At 49.7% G+C, this 18,577-nt stretch overlaps 1 long non-coding RNA gene across 2 annotated transcripts in view; it reads right to left on the bottom strand.

Annotated features, from left to right (window-relative positions):
- LOC309623719 overlaps window positions 1-15,897 on the bottom strand; it is a 203,024-nt gene extending 187,127 nt beyond the window's left edge. Inside the window, exon 1 of one of the 2 annotated variants that reach the window (XR_014241496.1) lies at window positions 15,717-15,897. This is a non-coding gene — a long non-coding RNA (uncharacterized lncRNA). The remainder of the gene's footprint in view (window positions 1-15,716) is intronic. The other variant, XR_014241497.1, reaches the window with a different exon arrangement.
- Between the last annotated feature and the right edge of the window lie 2,680 nt (window positions 15,898-18,577).

Genomic DNA, 18,577 nt, shown 5'->3' with positions numbered 1-18,577 from the left:
TTGCTCCCCCTGGGAAGATTGCTTCCCTAGGGAGGCTGCTCCCCCAGGGAAGGCTGCTCCCACCCCAGGAAGGCTGCTCCCCCTGGGAAGGTTGCTCCCCCTGGGAAGGTTGCTCCCCTAGGGAGGCTGCTCCCCCTGGGAAGGCTGCTCCCACCCCAGGAAGCCTGCTCCCCCTGGGAAGGCTGCTCCCTCTGGGAAGGTTGCTTCCCTAGGGAGGCTGCTCCTCCAGGAAGTCTGCTCCCCCAGGAAGGCTGCTCCCACCCCGGGAAGGCTGCTCCCCCAAGAAGACTGCTCCCCCTAACCCCCAGAAGGCTGCTTCCTGGTACAGCTCTGATGCACGTGAGGGGGTCCTGCCCAGGCCCAGCACTGGCTCTGACAGGGTGGGTCAGCCTGAATGATCCTGGGATTCAGTCAGCCAGGTTATTTGGCTCTCACACTAAGACAGGATTTCAAGCTTCTCATTTAAAAGAAATAAAAGTTATTCTTTGACCATCTGCCACTATTTTATTTCTCAGTTTGTTCAAAACCCAGATAGGGGAGATGAGTTCTCTTGAAAATCCAAATAATAAGAAAAGAATGACACCCGAGAGTATAAAAAAAAAAATCTGTATTGTGAAAGGACCTGAGAAGATTGACAGGTGTGGCCTTGGCATCTGGATTTAGGCAGGGAGCGGGGGGCAGAGAAGACCAGCCTTCAGAAGGGGCACAGCGTGGTCGGCTGAGGACGGCCCCGCTTAGCAGCCAGGAAGCCTTTGAAGGGCACACCAAGGACATTCCAGAGCCAGAGGCTGAGATGGAAGGTGTGAGGGGAAAAGAATGTTCTGTGGCCTCAGGAGAGGCACTTGGCACTCAGGCTGCCCAGCAGGGCTCCACCAGCGCCCCTGATGAGACCGTGGGTTCTGCCCACTTCAGGCAGGGGCGCCGCCCCAGCATGCCATCCAAACCCGCGCCAGCAACACACCTGGCACAGAAAACATCTGCTGAATAGATGTATGACTAGGCAGGCAAAATAGGAAGTAAATAAGAATGTGGTATATTTACAGAAATAGTAACAGTCATAATATTAACAATACTCCATGAAAAGTAAACATGCTTATCCTTTCAAACTGAGATTTGATTTTGTGTCTTTAAGAAACGATAGAATATGTAAAACTTACGGGTCAGAGGGAAGGAAGGAAGGTCTGAAGAATACAACGACCTTCTGGGAAATGTTTTACAGAAAGTGAAGTCCGTAGCAGACGGACTTTACCTTTCTGCTTACCTTTTCACAGAAAAAAATCAAAAAATGCACACCAGGCTTGCCTCGCACATGCTGCTGTTCCCGCCTCACCCTCCAGCAATACCGAACAGCATTTTCCGCGCTCTTCAGCTGACAAGCAGAATCAACTCTTCTGAAGGAGCATTTCAGAGAAGAGCTGGAAGATACACTCATATCGGCTTAGCCGGAAGGACCCCAGCACCTGCCTATTAAAACTCCCAGCTCCCAGAGAACTGAGACTCCCTCTTACCTCTGACAAGGGGCTGTGCCCCCAGACCAGAGATGCAAGCCCTCAGCAAGTCCCACACCCCTTTCCTGGCCAGTCTCACTCCGAGAAAGCTGCCTTCTTAGGCTCAAACCACACTGGCCTCCCTCACCTGCCCTGGACCTGCGTCTGGAACAACTCAGCGGTACGAGGCCCCATTTCAGGCACCCTGATGACCCAATCCATGCAACTGATGCATCAGCAGAACCACAGCAGACCGGGAGCTCTTCCCTCTGTGCAGTGAACACTGCCTGCGTGCCTCGTGCGTGAGACAATACCCCGAGGCCGGAGCAGAGACGGTGCGGAAAAGCAGGCCGGAGACCGCCATCCTGAGACAGGCCGGTTTGCCAGGTCGGCCCTCCCTCAGCCAGCGCCTGGGACCGGGGATTTCGGGTTTTCCCACCTCTCCCGCACCAGCAGGAATGGCTCGCTGGCCTCAGCTGAGCGCTGTGGTTTACGCCGAGCTCCTGCTTTCCTGCCGGTCTGTGCCAGGCAGAGGTACCTATGTGAAGAGCCTCGGTACAGACCCCGGGCACAGAGCCTCTACCGAGCTCCTGGCAGACGGTGCCAACTCGTCGCTGGGGAGTTAGGCGTCTCCTGCGACTCCACCAGGGCAGGACTCCGGGCAGCTGGCGCCTGGGTCCCCCTGGGCCTTCTCCCTTGGCCGCTGCCGCCTCACACGACCGCGCTGGGAGGAATCACGGCCGGGAGCACAGCTACATGCTGGGAGTCACGGGGCCCGGGGGCAGTCCTAGGCCTCCCAACACAGCTGGGCAGGAGAACAGCACGGGCCTTCTGTCCAGAGATGACGGTCTGGTCGTTAAGCAAACGTTCATCACGCAGGCCACGCAAATGCGCATGGGGGCTCGCTGTGCCCTGGGGAGCACAGCCGTCACGGCACAGAACGGGGGCCTGACCTGAGGACCTGACCTGACCTCTGCGTGCAGAGGACGTGAGGCCCGGGCCTAGACGCAGGGAGAAGGAAGCTAGGCACACTCCAGGCGTGAATGAAGGCCAGTGCGGCGGGAGGGGCCGCAAGGAAGCTGGGGCTGACGGGAGAAGACCATTCGGAGGCTGGAAGGCCACGTGGGGAGCGAAGGGTGAGACCCCAGCAAAGCTACAGAAGGAAGCTACTGACACGGAAATGGGGAGCCACCACGGTTACGAGATTTGCATTTGGAAAAGATGACTCTGGCCGCAAGGTGGGGCGTAACAGAAGGGGCCAGCGAGGATGCGAGAGGTCAGCTACAAGACCAAAGCTAGAATCTGGGCACGAGAGCCATGAGAGCATCCCACTGGCGACGCAGTCAACCCAGGCTGTCCAGGCTGCATTCAACGAACTGTACTGCTTGGTTTTGTGAACTTGAACGTAGGGCTTCTCACTTATTCCTGTGAGCTCGTTTGTTTGATTGGCTCTCAGCCGGAACTGCAGTCAGTGGAACTCATTCTGCACCTTGATCGTGTCATCGATCACATTAGCTGTCCTTCCAAGCTGAGAGGCAGTGGGTAAACTCACACCCTCCACGTCTTCGCCACGGTCTCTGGGAAGAGGGGAGAAGGACGAGGACAAGGACAGAGCTCCGTGGCATGTTTCGCAGATGGAAGAGCATTGTAAAAATCTATCAAGCCAACTCTTTTCCCACCCGCGAGCCGAGTTTCTCTGATCTTCTGTTTCCTCATCTGTAAAATGGTGAGGAACGGCTCCTTCCCAAGGCGCTGGAGGTGTGAAGTGAGTTGTTATCTCTCAAGGAGCCCAGACAGCGTCCACACCAAAGGTGAGCCCGCCCGCCCACCGACCCACCCCTTCCCCAGCTTCTCCGGTGACATCGGACATGGGACGTGGTGAAGGCTGAAGGCTCCCCCAGCCCTGGCACAGCGGCCAGTGCTCCTCCTGTAAACCGCGGGGGAAACGGGAAATGCTGAATGCCTGCGTTCAGACACGGGCCTGCCAGCAGCAGAAGGTGGTGTACCAGTGAGGTAGAGGTAGATGGGCCCCTGGGCTGGACAGCTGGAGTCTGACAAGCGGAGTAAATTGGAGCTTTGTTTCCCCAGACACTCCAAGGCCAAAGTTAATAGCAGGAGCTGAGGTCTGCCGGAGTAAAGAGATAAGATGACCATTCCTGAGGTCAAGGAAACCTCCCCGATTGCACACGCGCAGTAAGCCTCCTTGGGGGTCAAAAAGGAGGGGGCACCACCCCATAACAGGTGATGCTAAGGCCGTCCCACAGGCCTCTGGGCTGAAACCCCATCTTGGAAAAAAGTTGCGCACGCATGCTGGGGAGGGGCCTACGGCAGGTCACGTGTGGAAGAAGAAACCAGATGATTGGCCAAAGGTAAACAAAGACCCGGAAGAACTGCCCTATATGAATGACTTCACCGCCTCTTTATTGGGCTCCTCCTCATTATGGGGGGGCGCCCACACCCTTTCTCTCCCCGTGTGCATCTCTGCCCTGCTTCTGTCTTAACTAAGCAACTGTTTCTCTGTGTGCTCTCCCACTTGTTGTGCTGTGTCTCTAATAATTAACTTTGTACCTGTTTTTACAGTTTTTGCCTCCGTGAGAAATGCATTTTTCAACGGGGGCAAACGCCACGGCAGCTTTGCTTCTAGCCTCTAGCCCTAGCTGGTCTAGTGGCTGGGGTTCCTGGTTTTCACCCAGGCTCCCCAGGTTCACTTCCTGGGCAGGGAACTAAGATCTCGCTTCAAGCCACCACTCACTGCTGTCTCACCAAGATCAACAGTATTTGAAGGGAGTCTAGGTAAGTTATAAATACGTGCTATAAAAAGTAACCACTAACTGAAAGAAAGGTGGGGAGAGGAGAGATGGCCCATAAGCCAGAGTGAAAACTAACAAGAATAATAAGAAAGTCTCCCTGAGTGAAAAGAGCCGATCTGAAAAGACTACACACTGTGTGGTTCCACGGAAATGACATTCTGGAAGAGGCAAAACCATGGAGACAGTGAAAAGACCAGTGGTTGTCAAGGGTTCAGGGAGAGGGAGGGATGAACAGGTGGAGCACAGAAGATTTTTAGGGCAGTGAAACTACTCTGTGTGATACCATAATGGTGGATACATGTCATTATACATTTGTCCAAACCCACAGAATGTACAGCACAGAGAGGGAACCCCAATGTCAACTATGGACTTTAGTTAATAATGACATATGGATATTGGCTCATCAACTGTAACAAAGGCACCACACGAACACAAGATGTCAATAACAGGAGAAACCTTGTGTGTGTGAAGAGGTGGCAACAGAGTATATCAAACTCTCTGTACTTCCTGCTCAATATTTCTGTAAACCTGAAACTGCCCTAAAAGACAGGGTCCATTAATTTAAAAAGTACCCAATGCATGCAAAAGAAGGGAGGAAAAAGGGAGGAAATAAGATGAAATGAATAGAAAATAAATAGCAAAATGGCAGTGTAAACCCCAGACATATAAATAATTACTGAATGTAAATGAACTAAACACACACTAAAAGGGTAGGAAAGCAAAATCCAACTATAAGCTGTCTACAAGAAAAGTGCTTTAAATAAGAAGACACAAACAGATTAAAAGCAAAGGGATGGAAAAGACATACCAAGGAAATACTAATCATAAGGAAGATGGAACGGCTATATTAATATCAGAGGAACTGGAATTGAGGACAGGGGATATAACCAGAAATAGAGGAATATTTCATAACAATAAGCATATAAATTCATCAATAAAACATAATCATCTTACATGTGTGTGTATCTAATAACCAAGATTCAAACAACATGAAGCAAAACCTCACAAAACTAAAAGAAGAGACAAATCAACCATTATAGTTGGAAATTCCAGAAGTCCTCACTCAGCAGTTGATAGAAAAAGCAGATGGAAAATCAGTAAGGGTAGAGAACACAGGAAAAACACTACATATCAACCAACATGACCTAACTGATATTTACAGAAACTTCCCCAACAACGCAGAACACACATTCTTCTCAAGGACACATGAAACATTCATCAAGATAGACTATGTGACAGATCTCAAGACACATATCAATTAGTTTAATTACCAATTTTAGGAATTGAAGACATCACTTTAGTCCTTACAGACATTAAAAGAATTAGGGAATATTGTAAACAACAGTATGTCAATAAATTACAATTGTTTAAAATGACCAAATTCTTTAAAATACACAAATTATCAAAACTGACAAGAAAAGAAATAGAAAATCTGGAGCCCTACCCAGAGCAGAAACTGAATTTGTACTTAAAACTTTCCCACAAAGAAAGTTCCAGGCCAAGATGGCTTCACTGTTGAATTCTATCAAGTATTTAAGAAAAACACAATACCAATCTTGCACAAACTCTTTCAGAAATCACAGGAGCATTTTATGAAATCACCATTTCCCTAATGCCAAAACAGAAAAAGAGAATACACAGAAGAAAAGAAAATGGAAGACAATACTGTCATCCCTTGGTATACAAAGGGGGTTGGTTCCAAGAGCCCCCATGGATACCAAAATCCATAGATGCTCAAGTCGCATAGTCAGCCCTCTGTATCTGCAGTGCTATATCTGTGGATTCAGCAAACCCTGGATCATGCAGTACTACCCGTATTTAATTGAGGAAAAAAAAAAGCACGTGTAAGTGGACCTGCACAGTTCAAACCTGTGTTGTTCAAGGGTCAATTGTATTCCTCATGAACAGAGATATAAAACTCTTTTAAAATATATTACATACAATACAATAAAATAAAATATCAAAGAGAATCCTGAAACATATAAAAAGACTAACATCTCACGACAAAGTGGGACTTATCTCAGGAATGCAAGCTGGCTTAACATTAAAAATTAATCAATGTCCTTCAGTACATTAATAGAGTAAGTCAGAAAAATCATATGACCATCCATCTCAACACAAGAAAAAGCATTTGGCAAAATACTGATTCATAATTATTTAAAAGTCTCAGCAAACTATGATCTGTCTTCCAGCTCTTCTTCCACCAAGTCTTACAAATTCTATCCTCAATCTCTTTGCCCTTTATATACTGGTATTCCTCAAATGTAAAGAAAAAGACCTACCAAAATAAGGCAGAATGTTTATTAAAAATACAGACTCCTTGTCTGTGGAATTTGCACTGTCAAAACCACCCTGATAAAGGGCATCTACGAAAAGTCAACAGCTAACATCAAAGTTAATGGTGAGCACCTAAATGTTTCACCCTCTCCACCAATACCTGGAAGGAGGTAAAAATGTCTGCTCTCATCACTTCCGTTCAACATTGTACTTGAGGTCCTTGACAATGCAATAAGGCAAGAAGAGGAAATAAAAGCCACACATATTACCTAGAAAGAAGTAAAATTCTGTTTATTTGTAGGTGACATGATTATGCACATAGAAAATCCTAAAGCATCTACCCAAAAGCTCCTAAAACTAATAAGTGAATTTAGCAAGATTACAAGAAACGAGGCATGGCATATATTTTCCACAACAATATCTCTTATCCCATATATTCTTTTATGTGACCAGGGCACTCCTGCATCAAGAGATGGAGTCTAATTTCCCTCTCTTTAAAGTAGGCTTATGACTTCTTTACCCAAAAGAGTAGAGTGGAAGTGATATTATGCGACTTCTGAGGTTCAGTCATGAAAAAATGCAACTAACAGCTTGCTTTCTGGAAGTCTTACTGGGAGCCTTGAACCATTATGTCAGAAGTCTGACTTTCCTAAGGCCACTGTGCCATGAGGATGTTAAGCCACATGGAGAGGCCATGTGTGGGCAGCTCAATCTACAGTCTCAGTCTTAGAGTCGTCCAAGCCCAGGCACCACACACGTAAAAGAGTGAGATTGCAGATGATTCCAGTCCCTAGGCATCAACTTGTGCCAGATTTCAAGCCGTCTCACCAAGGCGCCAGACACCGTGGTGCACAGACAGAGATTCGTGGTGTGTCCTGACTGAAGTCCTGACCAACAGGATCTGTGAGAATGATAAAACAGTTGTTCTAAGTCAGGAAGTTTTGGAGTAATTTGTTACACAACAATAGGAACTGAAAAACTGTCAGTTTACAAAACTCAATTGTATTTGTACAAACTATCAGTAAAAATCAAAAAAACAAAATTTACCAAGAAAGCTATACCATTTAAAGGAGCATCAAAAAAAAAAAAAAATCTAGAAATAAATTTAACAAAAGATGAGCAAAACCCATACACTGAAAACTACAAAATGTTTATTAGGGTAAGTTAAAGAACATTTAAATAAATTTAAAACTATACCATGCTTACAGATTAGAATAAATTAACACTGTTAATACTGTTAATTCTGGGACAACTGACACATAGATTCAAAATATAATTCCATTCTTTTTTTTTTTTTTTTAAAGCTACTTGCCTTTCTTTTTTATTTATTTATTTATTTTTATTTATTTATGGCTGTGTTGGGTCTTCGTTTCTGTGCGAGGGCTTTCTCTAGTTGCGGCAAGCGGGGGCCACTCTTCATCGCGGTGCGCGGGCCTCTCACTATCGCGGCCTCTCTTGTTGCGGAGCACAGGCTCCAGACGCACAGGCTCAGTAATTGTGGCTCACAGGCCCAGTTGCTCCACGGCATGTGGGATCTTCCCAGACCAGGGCTCGAACCCGTGTCCCCTGCATTAGCAGGCAGATTCTCAACGACTGCGCCACCAGGGAAGCCCTATAATTCCATTCTAAATCCCAGGCCGTAAGGCTTTTTTGGTAGGAAATGGCTAATGATAAACTTTATATAAAAATGCAAAGGACCAAAAATACTCAAGATAATTTTTTTTTTAAAAAGAACACACTTGGAGGACTTTACCGAACTCCAAGAAAAGCTACAGTAGTGAAGACAGTACGTACTGGTATAACAACCCATTAATAGATTAATGGAACATGATAGAGTGTCCAGAAATGGACACACATGTATACAGTCATTTGATTTTCAGAAAAGGTGCCAAAGCAATCTACTCTGGAAACATAACAAAACTGTTTTCAACAAATGGTGCTGTGTTAACTAGGAAATCTATATTTTAAAAAAGAACCATGGGGCCTTCCTCACACCATACAGAAAAATTAAGTCAAGCTAGATGACAGACCTAAAAGTAAAAACTAAAATTATAGTTTCTAGAAGAAAAACATAGGAGAATACCCTGGTATGCTGGGTGTAGGAAAAGGCTTTTTGATTAGGACACAGACAACCATTACCACAAAAAATAATAAATTAGAATTCATCAAAATTAAAATTTTCTGCTCAGCAGAAGACATTTTTTAAAAGTAAATTGAGGGACTTCCTTGGTGGCGCAGTGGTTAAGAGTCCGTCTGCCAACACAGGGGACACAGGTTCTAGCCCTTGTCCGGGAAGATCCCACATTCCGCGGAGCAACTAAGCCCATGCGCCACAACTACTGAGCCTGCGCTCTAGAGCGCGCGAGCCACAACTACTGAGCCCACGTGCCACAACTACTGAAGCCCACACGCCTAGAGCCTGTGCTCCGCAACAAGAGAAGCCACTGCAATGAGAAGCCCGCGCACCACAACGAAGAGTAGTCCCCGCTCGCCACAACTAGAGAAAGCCTGCGTGCAGCAACGAAGACCCAATGCAGCCAAAAATAAATAAATAAATAAATAAATAAATAAATAAATAAAATTTTTTTTTAAAGTGTAAATTGACAAGCCACAAACTTGGGAAAAAATATTCTCATTCCCTCTCTCGATATGGATATAGATATACAGATATAGATATCTAGACACCGTATGGTCAGGCCACTCAGGATGGCTGTTCTCTTGCTCTCTGTACATCCCTGCTGGACCAGCGCCTGCTTCACCTACACCTGCTCATGTGACTGACCTTCCTTCATACTTGCCCCAGGCCCCAGCTAGTGACTGTTCTTATCAAAGGGGCCATGAGGGGCATGCCTCTCTGCTGGTTTCCCTGGTAACTGACAAGCCCACCTGAGGTCAATTCCCCCTAAAACTGGCAACGGCCCCTTCTCCCGGGAGTGAAGACAGCTGCTATGTCCTGCCCACCGCCCGCCGCACGTGGTGAGGCATTGCTCCAGGAGCTAAGCTCCCCCGTCCATTAAACCGCTGATGTCTCTGTTGCTGACTCCAGGCTCTTTCTTCACTCTTAAAGCTGGGCAAGTAAAGGCCTTGCAAGCCTGTGGAGTGTAGCCCAACAATACAGATACATAGATACACACGCATGCGCGCGCGCACGCGCACACACACACACACACACACACACACACACACACACACAACTGCTAACCAGCAGAGATGAAAACAGGGCTGTGCAACGCTGGTGAGGACGTGGAGCAACCAGACCTCACTGCTGACGGGCTTATGAAATAGCGTAACCAATTCGGGGAGAAGATCTGGATGTTTTTCATAAAAACTAAGTATAGCCCTACGCCATCACCCAGCAAGTCCACTCCTACGTATTGACCCAAGAGACAAGAAATACACGTCAACAAGAGGACGACTACATGAGTGCTCACGGAAACTTCACTCCTAACGGCCGAAGACTGGAAACAGCCTTGGCTTCCACCAGCTGGAGGATGTTTAACCAAACTGTGACAGAGTCACACGATGGAGCACTGCTTTGTAATTAAGAGGAATGAACGATTCATCCAGGCAATGACATGGATTTCACTGTTTTCAATGCTACTGTAAATTGAATTTTTTTTAATCTTCATTTTTACACTGGCGCACAATAACTCACTCTTAATGAATCTTCTGCTTCAGCCCAGTAACCCACACATTCTTGTCTATTTAATAAACGTTTCTAAAATGTTGCCAAGAGTCCTCACTGTTATCGACTGGAGCTCTAACATCACAGCTCTGAAGGTGCTTCCACCCCGCGCGTGACACATCTGGACGTGAGACGGGAAAGCGCCACGTGGAGCGGGCGCTCCGGCCATCCACCGTCCACCCGCGGGCTGGGCACGAGGTCTGGCTCTGCGCCCTCCTCCTGCTGCTCCGCTGCCCTTTCCAGGTGGAGACTCCTGATGCAAACAACAAAAGCCACGTCAAGGCCACGTACGCATCCTCTCCACCACCTTCCCAAGCAACGCACCGGCCCTCTGTTCTCTTTCCTTGGAGTTTGGTTGAGAGGTGGCAACAGATCGAGGTTCTGGCTCCTTCTGAAGATCCTGGGCCACCTTCTGAGCGTGCCTCGGGCCGCTCTCCTTTTAGGAGCAGAACCTTCTCCAAGGGCTCCCTGTGCAGGCTCTGGTTCCCTGTGATACGTCGTCCCTTTTCTCCCCCTGGCTAACTCACAGCAGCTGTATTTGAGGGACCACCCCGCCCCCCGCAAGACAGTGTCCCCTCCAGCCCCCAGTCACAGGTCTGGTCGTTCCCGGCCTTTCTCTGCCAGTCACTACACCACCACATTTCCAGCCTTTTCTCTGGCAAGTTCCAAGATAATATCGTCACTTTCCCCAGTATTCCCATCCCTTCCACACCAGCAACCAGTTCTTAGAATTGAGTCATTCTTCCCCAAGGAAAGAAAACGTAAATGACTAATTATAAAAGGCAACAGTTCTTTTCTACTCAAAGAGGCTGTCCTGCTAAGTAATGAATCTGAGAGTAACAGTACGACTGCAGGGCGGGCAAGTATGGAAGCCGTAACTCAAGAGGTGAGAGCTCCCCGACAACCCTGGCGTCATGTCGTTGGTGAAATGAGAAGGCGGGCAAAGGCCCAAGAATAATCCCCAAGAAGCCAGAGAAGGGCTCGCCCACCTGGACTGGGACCTGGGCCTGCCCTGCCCGGCGCCGCAGCAGAGCCTTCGAGCAGCTTCCTTCCTCAGAAAGTCCACGGGCACTCTCCTCCTCGGCCCCAAGGCCCAGGTCCTGCTGGCCTGTCGCAAGGCGGTCCTTTGTAAAGCAGCAGCCCATCAGCTGGACTGGCCTTTGGTGACCTAACCAAAAATCACCTCCAAAGGCGGCATTAGAAAGACACAATCCGTGAAACCACTGGAAGAAATAATGGCCCACCAAATTTTTTTTTTTTTGGCCACGCTGCGTGGCTTGTGGGATCTTAGTTTCCCGACCAGGGATTGAACCCAGGCCCATGGCAGCGAATGTGCCAAGTCCTAACCACTGGACCACCAGGGAATTCCCCCTTAAGTCTTTGGCTGGACTCCTCACGTCATACCTGAGGACAATCGACCTCATTATGAGACCCGAGTGTGGCTCTATCCTTTCAACGAGACGGGAAAGCCCACGTCAGGGCCCTCCACCTCACGTTCCCAATGGCCCCTGGACATGCAGTCAACTCAAGATGCCCAGGATCCAAGGAGCAGGACACGGGCAGAAAGATCCACTGTTGTAGGATCCCAAGTCCCCGGGCACAGCTCCCCCAGTCCCAGTGCCAGCCGACGTTCACTCGTGGCGCACTTTCTCCGTCTTGTACTTTTCCTCTTGTGAGCTCACCCTGGGGGCCTCTCCCTGCGAGCATCTCTCCCTGCGGGGCTGCAGCGCCCACGGTGCTCAGCCAACCGCTGGGCTCCCTGGGATCCTTTCAAGCAGCCTGTGAGGTCCAAACTGCATTCATAATGAGACTGGGGCATCATCTACCTCTGTCGCCGTGTTGGCATTTGCTGTCATGCTACAGAAGTGGTGGCAAGTAGAAGTGCTGGCTCGCGGCACGGACCAAGGCAGCATTCACAACCGTATTCAACGCCACACATTCGTGGTTTAAAAAGAGAGAGTTTCACTTCACTTAAGGATGTCCTGGGTGACACAGGAAAAGTTCCTAATCTTATGATTAGTATTGGGTTAAATCTTGACCCTTGATAAACATCTTTTCAGTATTCTATGGGAAAAATGGGAAGAACATGTAAAGCTCTGGAGACGTGAACCCAAAAACATTGATTTCTTCCAGAAAAGCAATTTTTGGTGCAATTCTCTGAGCTGAGAGCAGAACTGGATACATTTTCCAAGAGAAAACGTACTTGAAAGAATGACCAACAGGCAAACTGGTTATTCAAACTTGGGTATCTGGCAGAAATTTTCTCAAAAATGAACAAAGTTACCCTGTCACCTCAAGGGAACCAATTCACAGTGTTTGCTGCCAATAATAATATTTGCACTTTTAAGCCAAAATCTGAATTTTAGAGAACTTTTATCCACCACTCTGGGCTTGACAGTTCCTTATGAGAATGGTGGTAACACTCACAAAGGTGATTTTTTGATACTGTACGATGAAACGCTCCAATGTTTAGATGATCTACATACCTCAGGCATCCAGGATTTTCCAATGACCAGTGTCTGATGTGACAGAACCATGCATTTGTAAAAGATCTATTCCAAGTACAAGACAGGTCAATGGATTTTACTGTGACTGAGCACAAAATGTTCACTGCTACGGCTTCACATTCACACTGCAAGTGACCTTTAAGAAACTACCATCTGTTCGGCTGTGGTACAGCATTAAAGGGAAAACATCCACAATCATCTGAAAGGGCTGTTAAAATACTTCTCCCTTTTCCAACTACATACCTGTGAGAGGCTGGGTTTTCTTCATATACTTCAACCAAAAAAACATATTACAACAGGTTGACTGGGGAAACACATATGAGAATTCAGCTGTCTTCTGTCAAGGCACGTAAAGTAAAACCATGCCTTTCTTCTCACTAAACATTTTTGTTTTGGAAAATATTCATTTATCATAAAAATATGTTATTTATAATAGCATACAATGGGTTTATGACACCTGGTCCATGTTTCCTCTTGATTTTAAGTCAGTTCATATCCTCACACTTATCCAAACTACAATGGCGACAGTACTTGCACACGCTGAAAAGTCCCCCACGGAGCTCGCACAGGGTCACGGGGGATGGCCTCATCTAAGGGAATTACAGAAGAGCCCCCCCAGACTCCCTGGATGCTGGTAATGGGCATCGCTGAACGCTTGCTCACGTGAGGATCACGTGGAATCAGTCGTGAGCATGTGACAGAAAGACAGACGGCTGCCGTTGGCCTGGCGTGCGTGGTAATCACACACACACACACACGCCAGAGAAGCATTATGCCTTCCACGCAGCACCCCTGTCAAGAAACCATTTCATCAGACAACAAATCTCGGGTGAAAAATGAAAAGCCAGCATCAGTTTCATTGTACAGCTGATTTTATTTACAAATAGAAGCCGGACAATCTTGTATTTAAATAGCAGAAGTTCCATCACTCATGATCAGAAAAGTGACATCTGAAATTTATAAAAAGTTTCAGATTATGATTCAATCTCCTTTCCAAGGAGGAAAAGAGTCTTAAGTTTTGGGAGAAAGACTGAAAAATATGAAAACATTAGCAGAGTAGGGAAATGATGAATTGATGCTGGGGCCAAAATCTGTCGCCAGCAGGCACATTTTTCTTTACAAGATACAAAATCAGTAAGGAGGCGTTCTGATGGGCTCTCAGATACAAGCTTTCTATTATTCAACTCCAGAAAGGGCTTCTGCGTTCTCTTTGTCAATTCCTAAGTTATCAAGGGGAATGAGAACCCACACAGTTTTCTTCAACAGAATCGTCCTAGCTGATTTATTCAAATTAAACCTCAGGGCCTCAGTCAGTCTTTAGATGACATCTTAGAAAAGCCTTGCTTGGACCATTTCCAATCAGGCAGCTTAGCTGAGGCCTCTCCAGTGGGCGGCATCAGGAATGCCTGCTATGACAACAGCTCAGGAAAAGCCAAAGCTGGCGGGAAACGCCTGTGACGAGTGCATCCGCAACGCCAGTCCTCTCTCTTCAGGGGGAAGGGCCCTCCTTACCTGGGACAAAGGGATCCTGGCAGAACCCAAGGCCCCCGCACAGCCTCCGTCCTGTGGCGGCCGTCTTTGGACCGTCCTCCCGTGAGTGACCAGAACGAACCTCAGACCAAAACCCTGCCCCGGGCTCTTCCCCTCCTCTGTTGGCAAATTCACGGTCCCCCTCCAGGGCCCAGTCTGCCCCGCAGGCGTGTCGGCGGAGCGTGGTTTATGCCTTGTGCCGCAGCGCTCACACCTCTCCCCTTCACCCCGCGGTGAGCCCGGGAGCTCGGCCCTAAATCCCTTCTCCCGCCCCAGAGCGGGTGCAGCCCCGGCCCCAGGCCAGCGTCTGGGAAAGCTGTGTGGGCACCAGACAAGCCTAAAATGGCCCACAGCTGGCTCGAGGGCCGTCTACCTACCGCGGCCACTTCCCGCCACACGCAAGGCTCCAGCCCGTCCTCCTGCTCTTGACCTGCCAACGTCTTCCTCCCCAGGCACTGTGTTTGAGTTTCCCCCTGATTTAGGGGAATGGATGATGCCATAAGACCATCCCAGGCCCCGGAAGACTCTGGCTTTCCAGGGAGAATCCCAGCCAGGGGCCCAGCTGACACCAGGTCCAGCAGAAGCCCCACCCACGGGGGGCAGGATGCCCCCCAGCTCACGCTTCCCTCTGGGACCCGGCAGCGTCACTGGTCCTCGAGCGCCGAGATCCCTGACCCGAGGCGGGCGGGGATGGTGGGGCTGGCGGCTGGCGGCTGACGGGCCCCGGTGTCACGGATGCGGAGCCAAGGCCTTGAATCTGATGCCCTTTTTTTTTTTTTAAAGACCCCAATTGTACTTGAACATTTGTTACTTTTTTTTTTTTTTTTTTTTATGGCTGTGTTGGGTCTTCGTTTCTGTGCGAGGGCTTTCTCTACTTGCGGCGAGCTGGGGCCACTCTTCATCGCGGTGCGCGGGCCTCTCACTATCGCGGCCTCTCTTGTTGCGGAGCACAGGCTCCAGACGCGCATGCTCAGTAGTTGCGGCTCACGGGCCCAGTTGCTCCGCGGCATGTGGGATCTTCCCAGACCAGGGCTCGAACCCGTGTCCCCTGCATTGGCAGGCAGGCTCCCAACCACTGCGCCACCAGGGAAGCCCCAAATCTGATGCCCTTTAAGAGGCGGGTTCCTCTGAACACAGTTCACGCAGACAGTGAAGCGGCCCGTCAACGACCCCCCGTGCTGGGGGGGCAGAACCACAGTCACCGGCGGCCGAGTGGAGCTGGGGGGGGGGGCAGGGGGGTGGAATACCCGCGGGGATCGGACTCTGCAGGGGGGGGCCTGGTCCCTCCGAGCCCCGCACTGTGCCCCCCAACCGGCTCCAGAGGCGCGTGTGCGCCCGCAGACACACAGTCACCCTGAGGAGCATGAACTCCGCCCGAGGGACGCCGCGGGGCGGGGCGGCGCTGCCTCCGGGCGCTCACCTGGATGCCGTCCAGCAGCCGGCTCATGCACCAGTACGTGTCGGCCTCCACGTTGCGCAGCGCGTCTGCAGGCACGCAGGAGACGTCGGCGGTGTCCACGTCCTCGTCATCTGTGCCGCGGGGCGGGGGGAAGACAGGGAGCCGTTAGCCCACGGGGCGAACGAGGAAGTGCGCTCTGCGTGCGCTCTGCGGGCAGGACCCACCTCCCCGCCCCCGCCCCCGCCCCGTTCTCCTCGCTCCAGCTAGATGACTTGGCATCTTCCACCGCATCATTTAATGGGTCTCCATTTTGATACCTAATTAGTTGCAGATAATTAATATTCTGAATCCTCTCCAATTAACATAATTAACATATTGTAAATCATTGCTTCTCAGGCATTTCACATCCTCATAAGAGAGGACCTAAAATATCAATTTATTACTTATTCCTAACTGAGGTCTGAACGTTTTTTCCTAAGATTTCTAAAATTCTGCTTCTCATATATTCACATATTCATTCAGTAATAACCCCTCTAAAAACCCGTTTCCAAGGTGAGAGTTCCCAAAACCACACTGCGTAAATACTTCTATGCTATGAGCAAATACCAAGAAAGCAAAAACACAGATGTGTTTGAAAGAAAGAATAGACAATGGTGCTCTAAATAATTTCCTCCTCCAAGCATAAAAAATCTAATGAGAAAGCATAACTTAAAAGCTTTAAAATGCAAAACAGATGCCTAATTGAAATGGCTTATCAGACATTTGAAGAAATTAACTTTAGATCCTTATAAAAATTGCTATCATCCAGCATAACACTCATAAATGTTTTAAAAATTGTGCATCGTATTCTTTTAATTTTATTTACTTTTGTTGTATTTTGCAAAGGTGCATGGTAACTTTGCAAGGAAAATGTTCTTTACGAAAAGAAACATTTCAGCCCGGAATATATTTAGAAAGTTTTAAGCAGGTAAAAATGACAATAATCATAACAATGATAACTGCTAACATTTACTGAGTGGTTATTAGATGCCAGGCACTCTTCTTCATGTTTTAAATGCATTAACTCTATTGCGGCCACCGTTGCGCCCCTTGGGAAATGGGGTACAGAGGAACAACGAGCCGGCCCGGTGACGGCCTGGTAAGGAGTGGGGTCAGGGTATGGACCCGCCATCCGTCCCGGAGCCCGGGCTCGTAACCGCTCCCACAGAGCAGGCCAGCCCTCCACACCTGCGCACACCTCACACCCGGGCTTCGATCGCCTCCCCAGCAGCAGCCCGACACGGCCTGACTCCCACCAGGTGCTGGGCTGGGAGAGCCGCCCGGGGAACACCCTCCCACTCCGTCCTCCCTTCACAGCGGAAATCAGAAAGTAAAAACAGGGAGGGTCCTTCCAGGCCAGCACCCCGTGAGGGAACCAACCAGCTGGGGCCTCTGTGGGGGGCCTCAGGAGCCCAGAGAGGAGGCCACGGCCCCGGACACACATCCAACCGGGCACAGCCTCACGGCCGTGCAGACCACACAGCAGATCCAACTCCTAATCACCGCGTCTCCCTGGAGGCACGTCTGTCCTTCTGGGCAAAGGAAACCAGCACTCTTACCTGCCTTCCTTCATCTCCTCCCTCATTCACGCAACGAGTTTCTGATGGTTTGGTTTGGTTTGGAGGGTTATTTTATTGAGATACAATGCACATACCGTAAAACTCACCCTTTTAAAGTGTACCATTCAGTGGGCTTTAGTGTATTCACAGGGTTGGGTAACCATCACCACGATCTAATTCCAGAACATTTTCATCACCCCAAACAAACCCTGGCCTCATTAGCAGTCACTCCCCATTCCCCTGCCCCTTCCAGCCCCCAGCAGCCGCCAGGCTGCGTCCTGCCCCCGTGGACGTGCCTATGTGGACATCTCACCTCAGTGGCATCACAGGACACGTGGCCTTTCGTGTCTGGCTTCTCTCACTGAGCACGATGTTTCCAAGGGTCACCGTGTCATAGCCTGTGACAGTGCTTCCCTCCTTTTTATGGTATAATAACTTTCCACTGTATGGACGGGCCACACTGTGTTTATCCCCCGCCCCTCGGTGGTCACTGGGTCATCCCCACGTCGGGGCAAAGTGACGAGAGGCAGCAGGCCCTCCCTGTGTCCCTAAACTCCGGACCCTTGGGCACAGAGATGAGGAGGAACAAACGCCCCCAAGAAGCTGGTGGGTTAAAGGGGAAAACACCTTATAAATGGAAAACGAAAACATTTAGGTTCCAGACAGTCACCCAGATGATGGGGGAGGGGTGGGTTACTCGGACCCAGGCTGTGTGCTCAGCCAAGGCCCTGGCAGGCAGACCCAGGCGGCCCTGTCCCCTTCCCTGTGACATGGGACTGGGATGAAGAGTGCACCGGGGCCAGCCCTGAGCTCCCCTCTGCCCGAGTGCGCCCATGAACCTGCACCAGCCCAGCTGCCCCACTCCGGGGCTGGGGGCCTCCCTCCTGCACTGGGCACCGCTCTGCCCGCCGGGCTGGCCCAGCAAGGCGCCCGGCCTCGGAACTCTGCGGTCCCAGCAGGCACCCTAGGCCCACACGCCCTGAGCACACTCTGGGATGGAGGCCCACCTGATTCTGCGGATGGCCTGTCTGGCTCCGGAATTTCTCGTGGCAGCCGAGGCGGGAGGTGTCATCGCCGCCAGTTCACAGATGGGGAAACCACATCTCCCCGGGGTTCACTGCCCTGCGCTGTAAGGGCCGCCCAGCACCGGGTCCCGCCCGTCACGACGCCCTTCCTGCTGCAAGATCAAGTTCGCAGACAGGAGTGCAAGTCACCTCGTCAGGGCGGAGACCTCCTCGCTGGGAAACTCGATTCAGCATCCCCCCCAAACTAGAGCAGAGCTGG

The sequence above is a fragment of the Balaenoptera borealis genome (assembly GCF_965194805.1).
Source record: "Balaenoptera borealis genome assembly, chromosome: 2".
NCBI classification, from domain to species: Eukaryota; Metazoa; Chordata; class Mammalia; order Artiodactyla; family Balaenopteridae; genus Balaenoptera; species Balaenoptera borealis.
The sequence above is the reverse complement of the archived record's forward strand: the minus strand, read 5'-3'. Positions and strand labels throughout refer to the sequence as shown.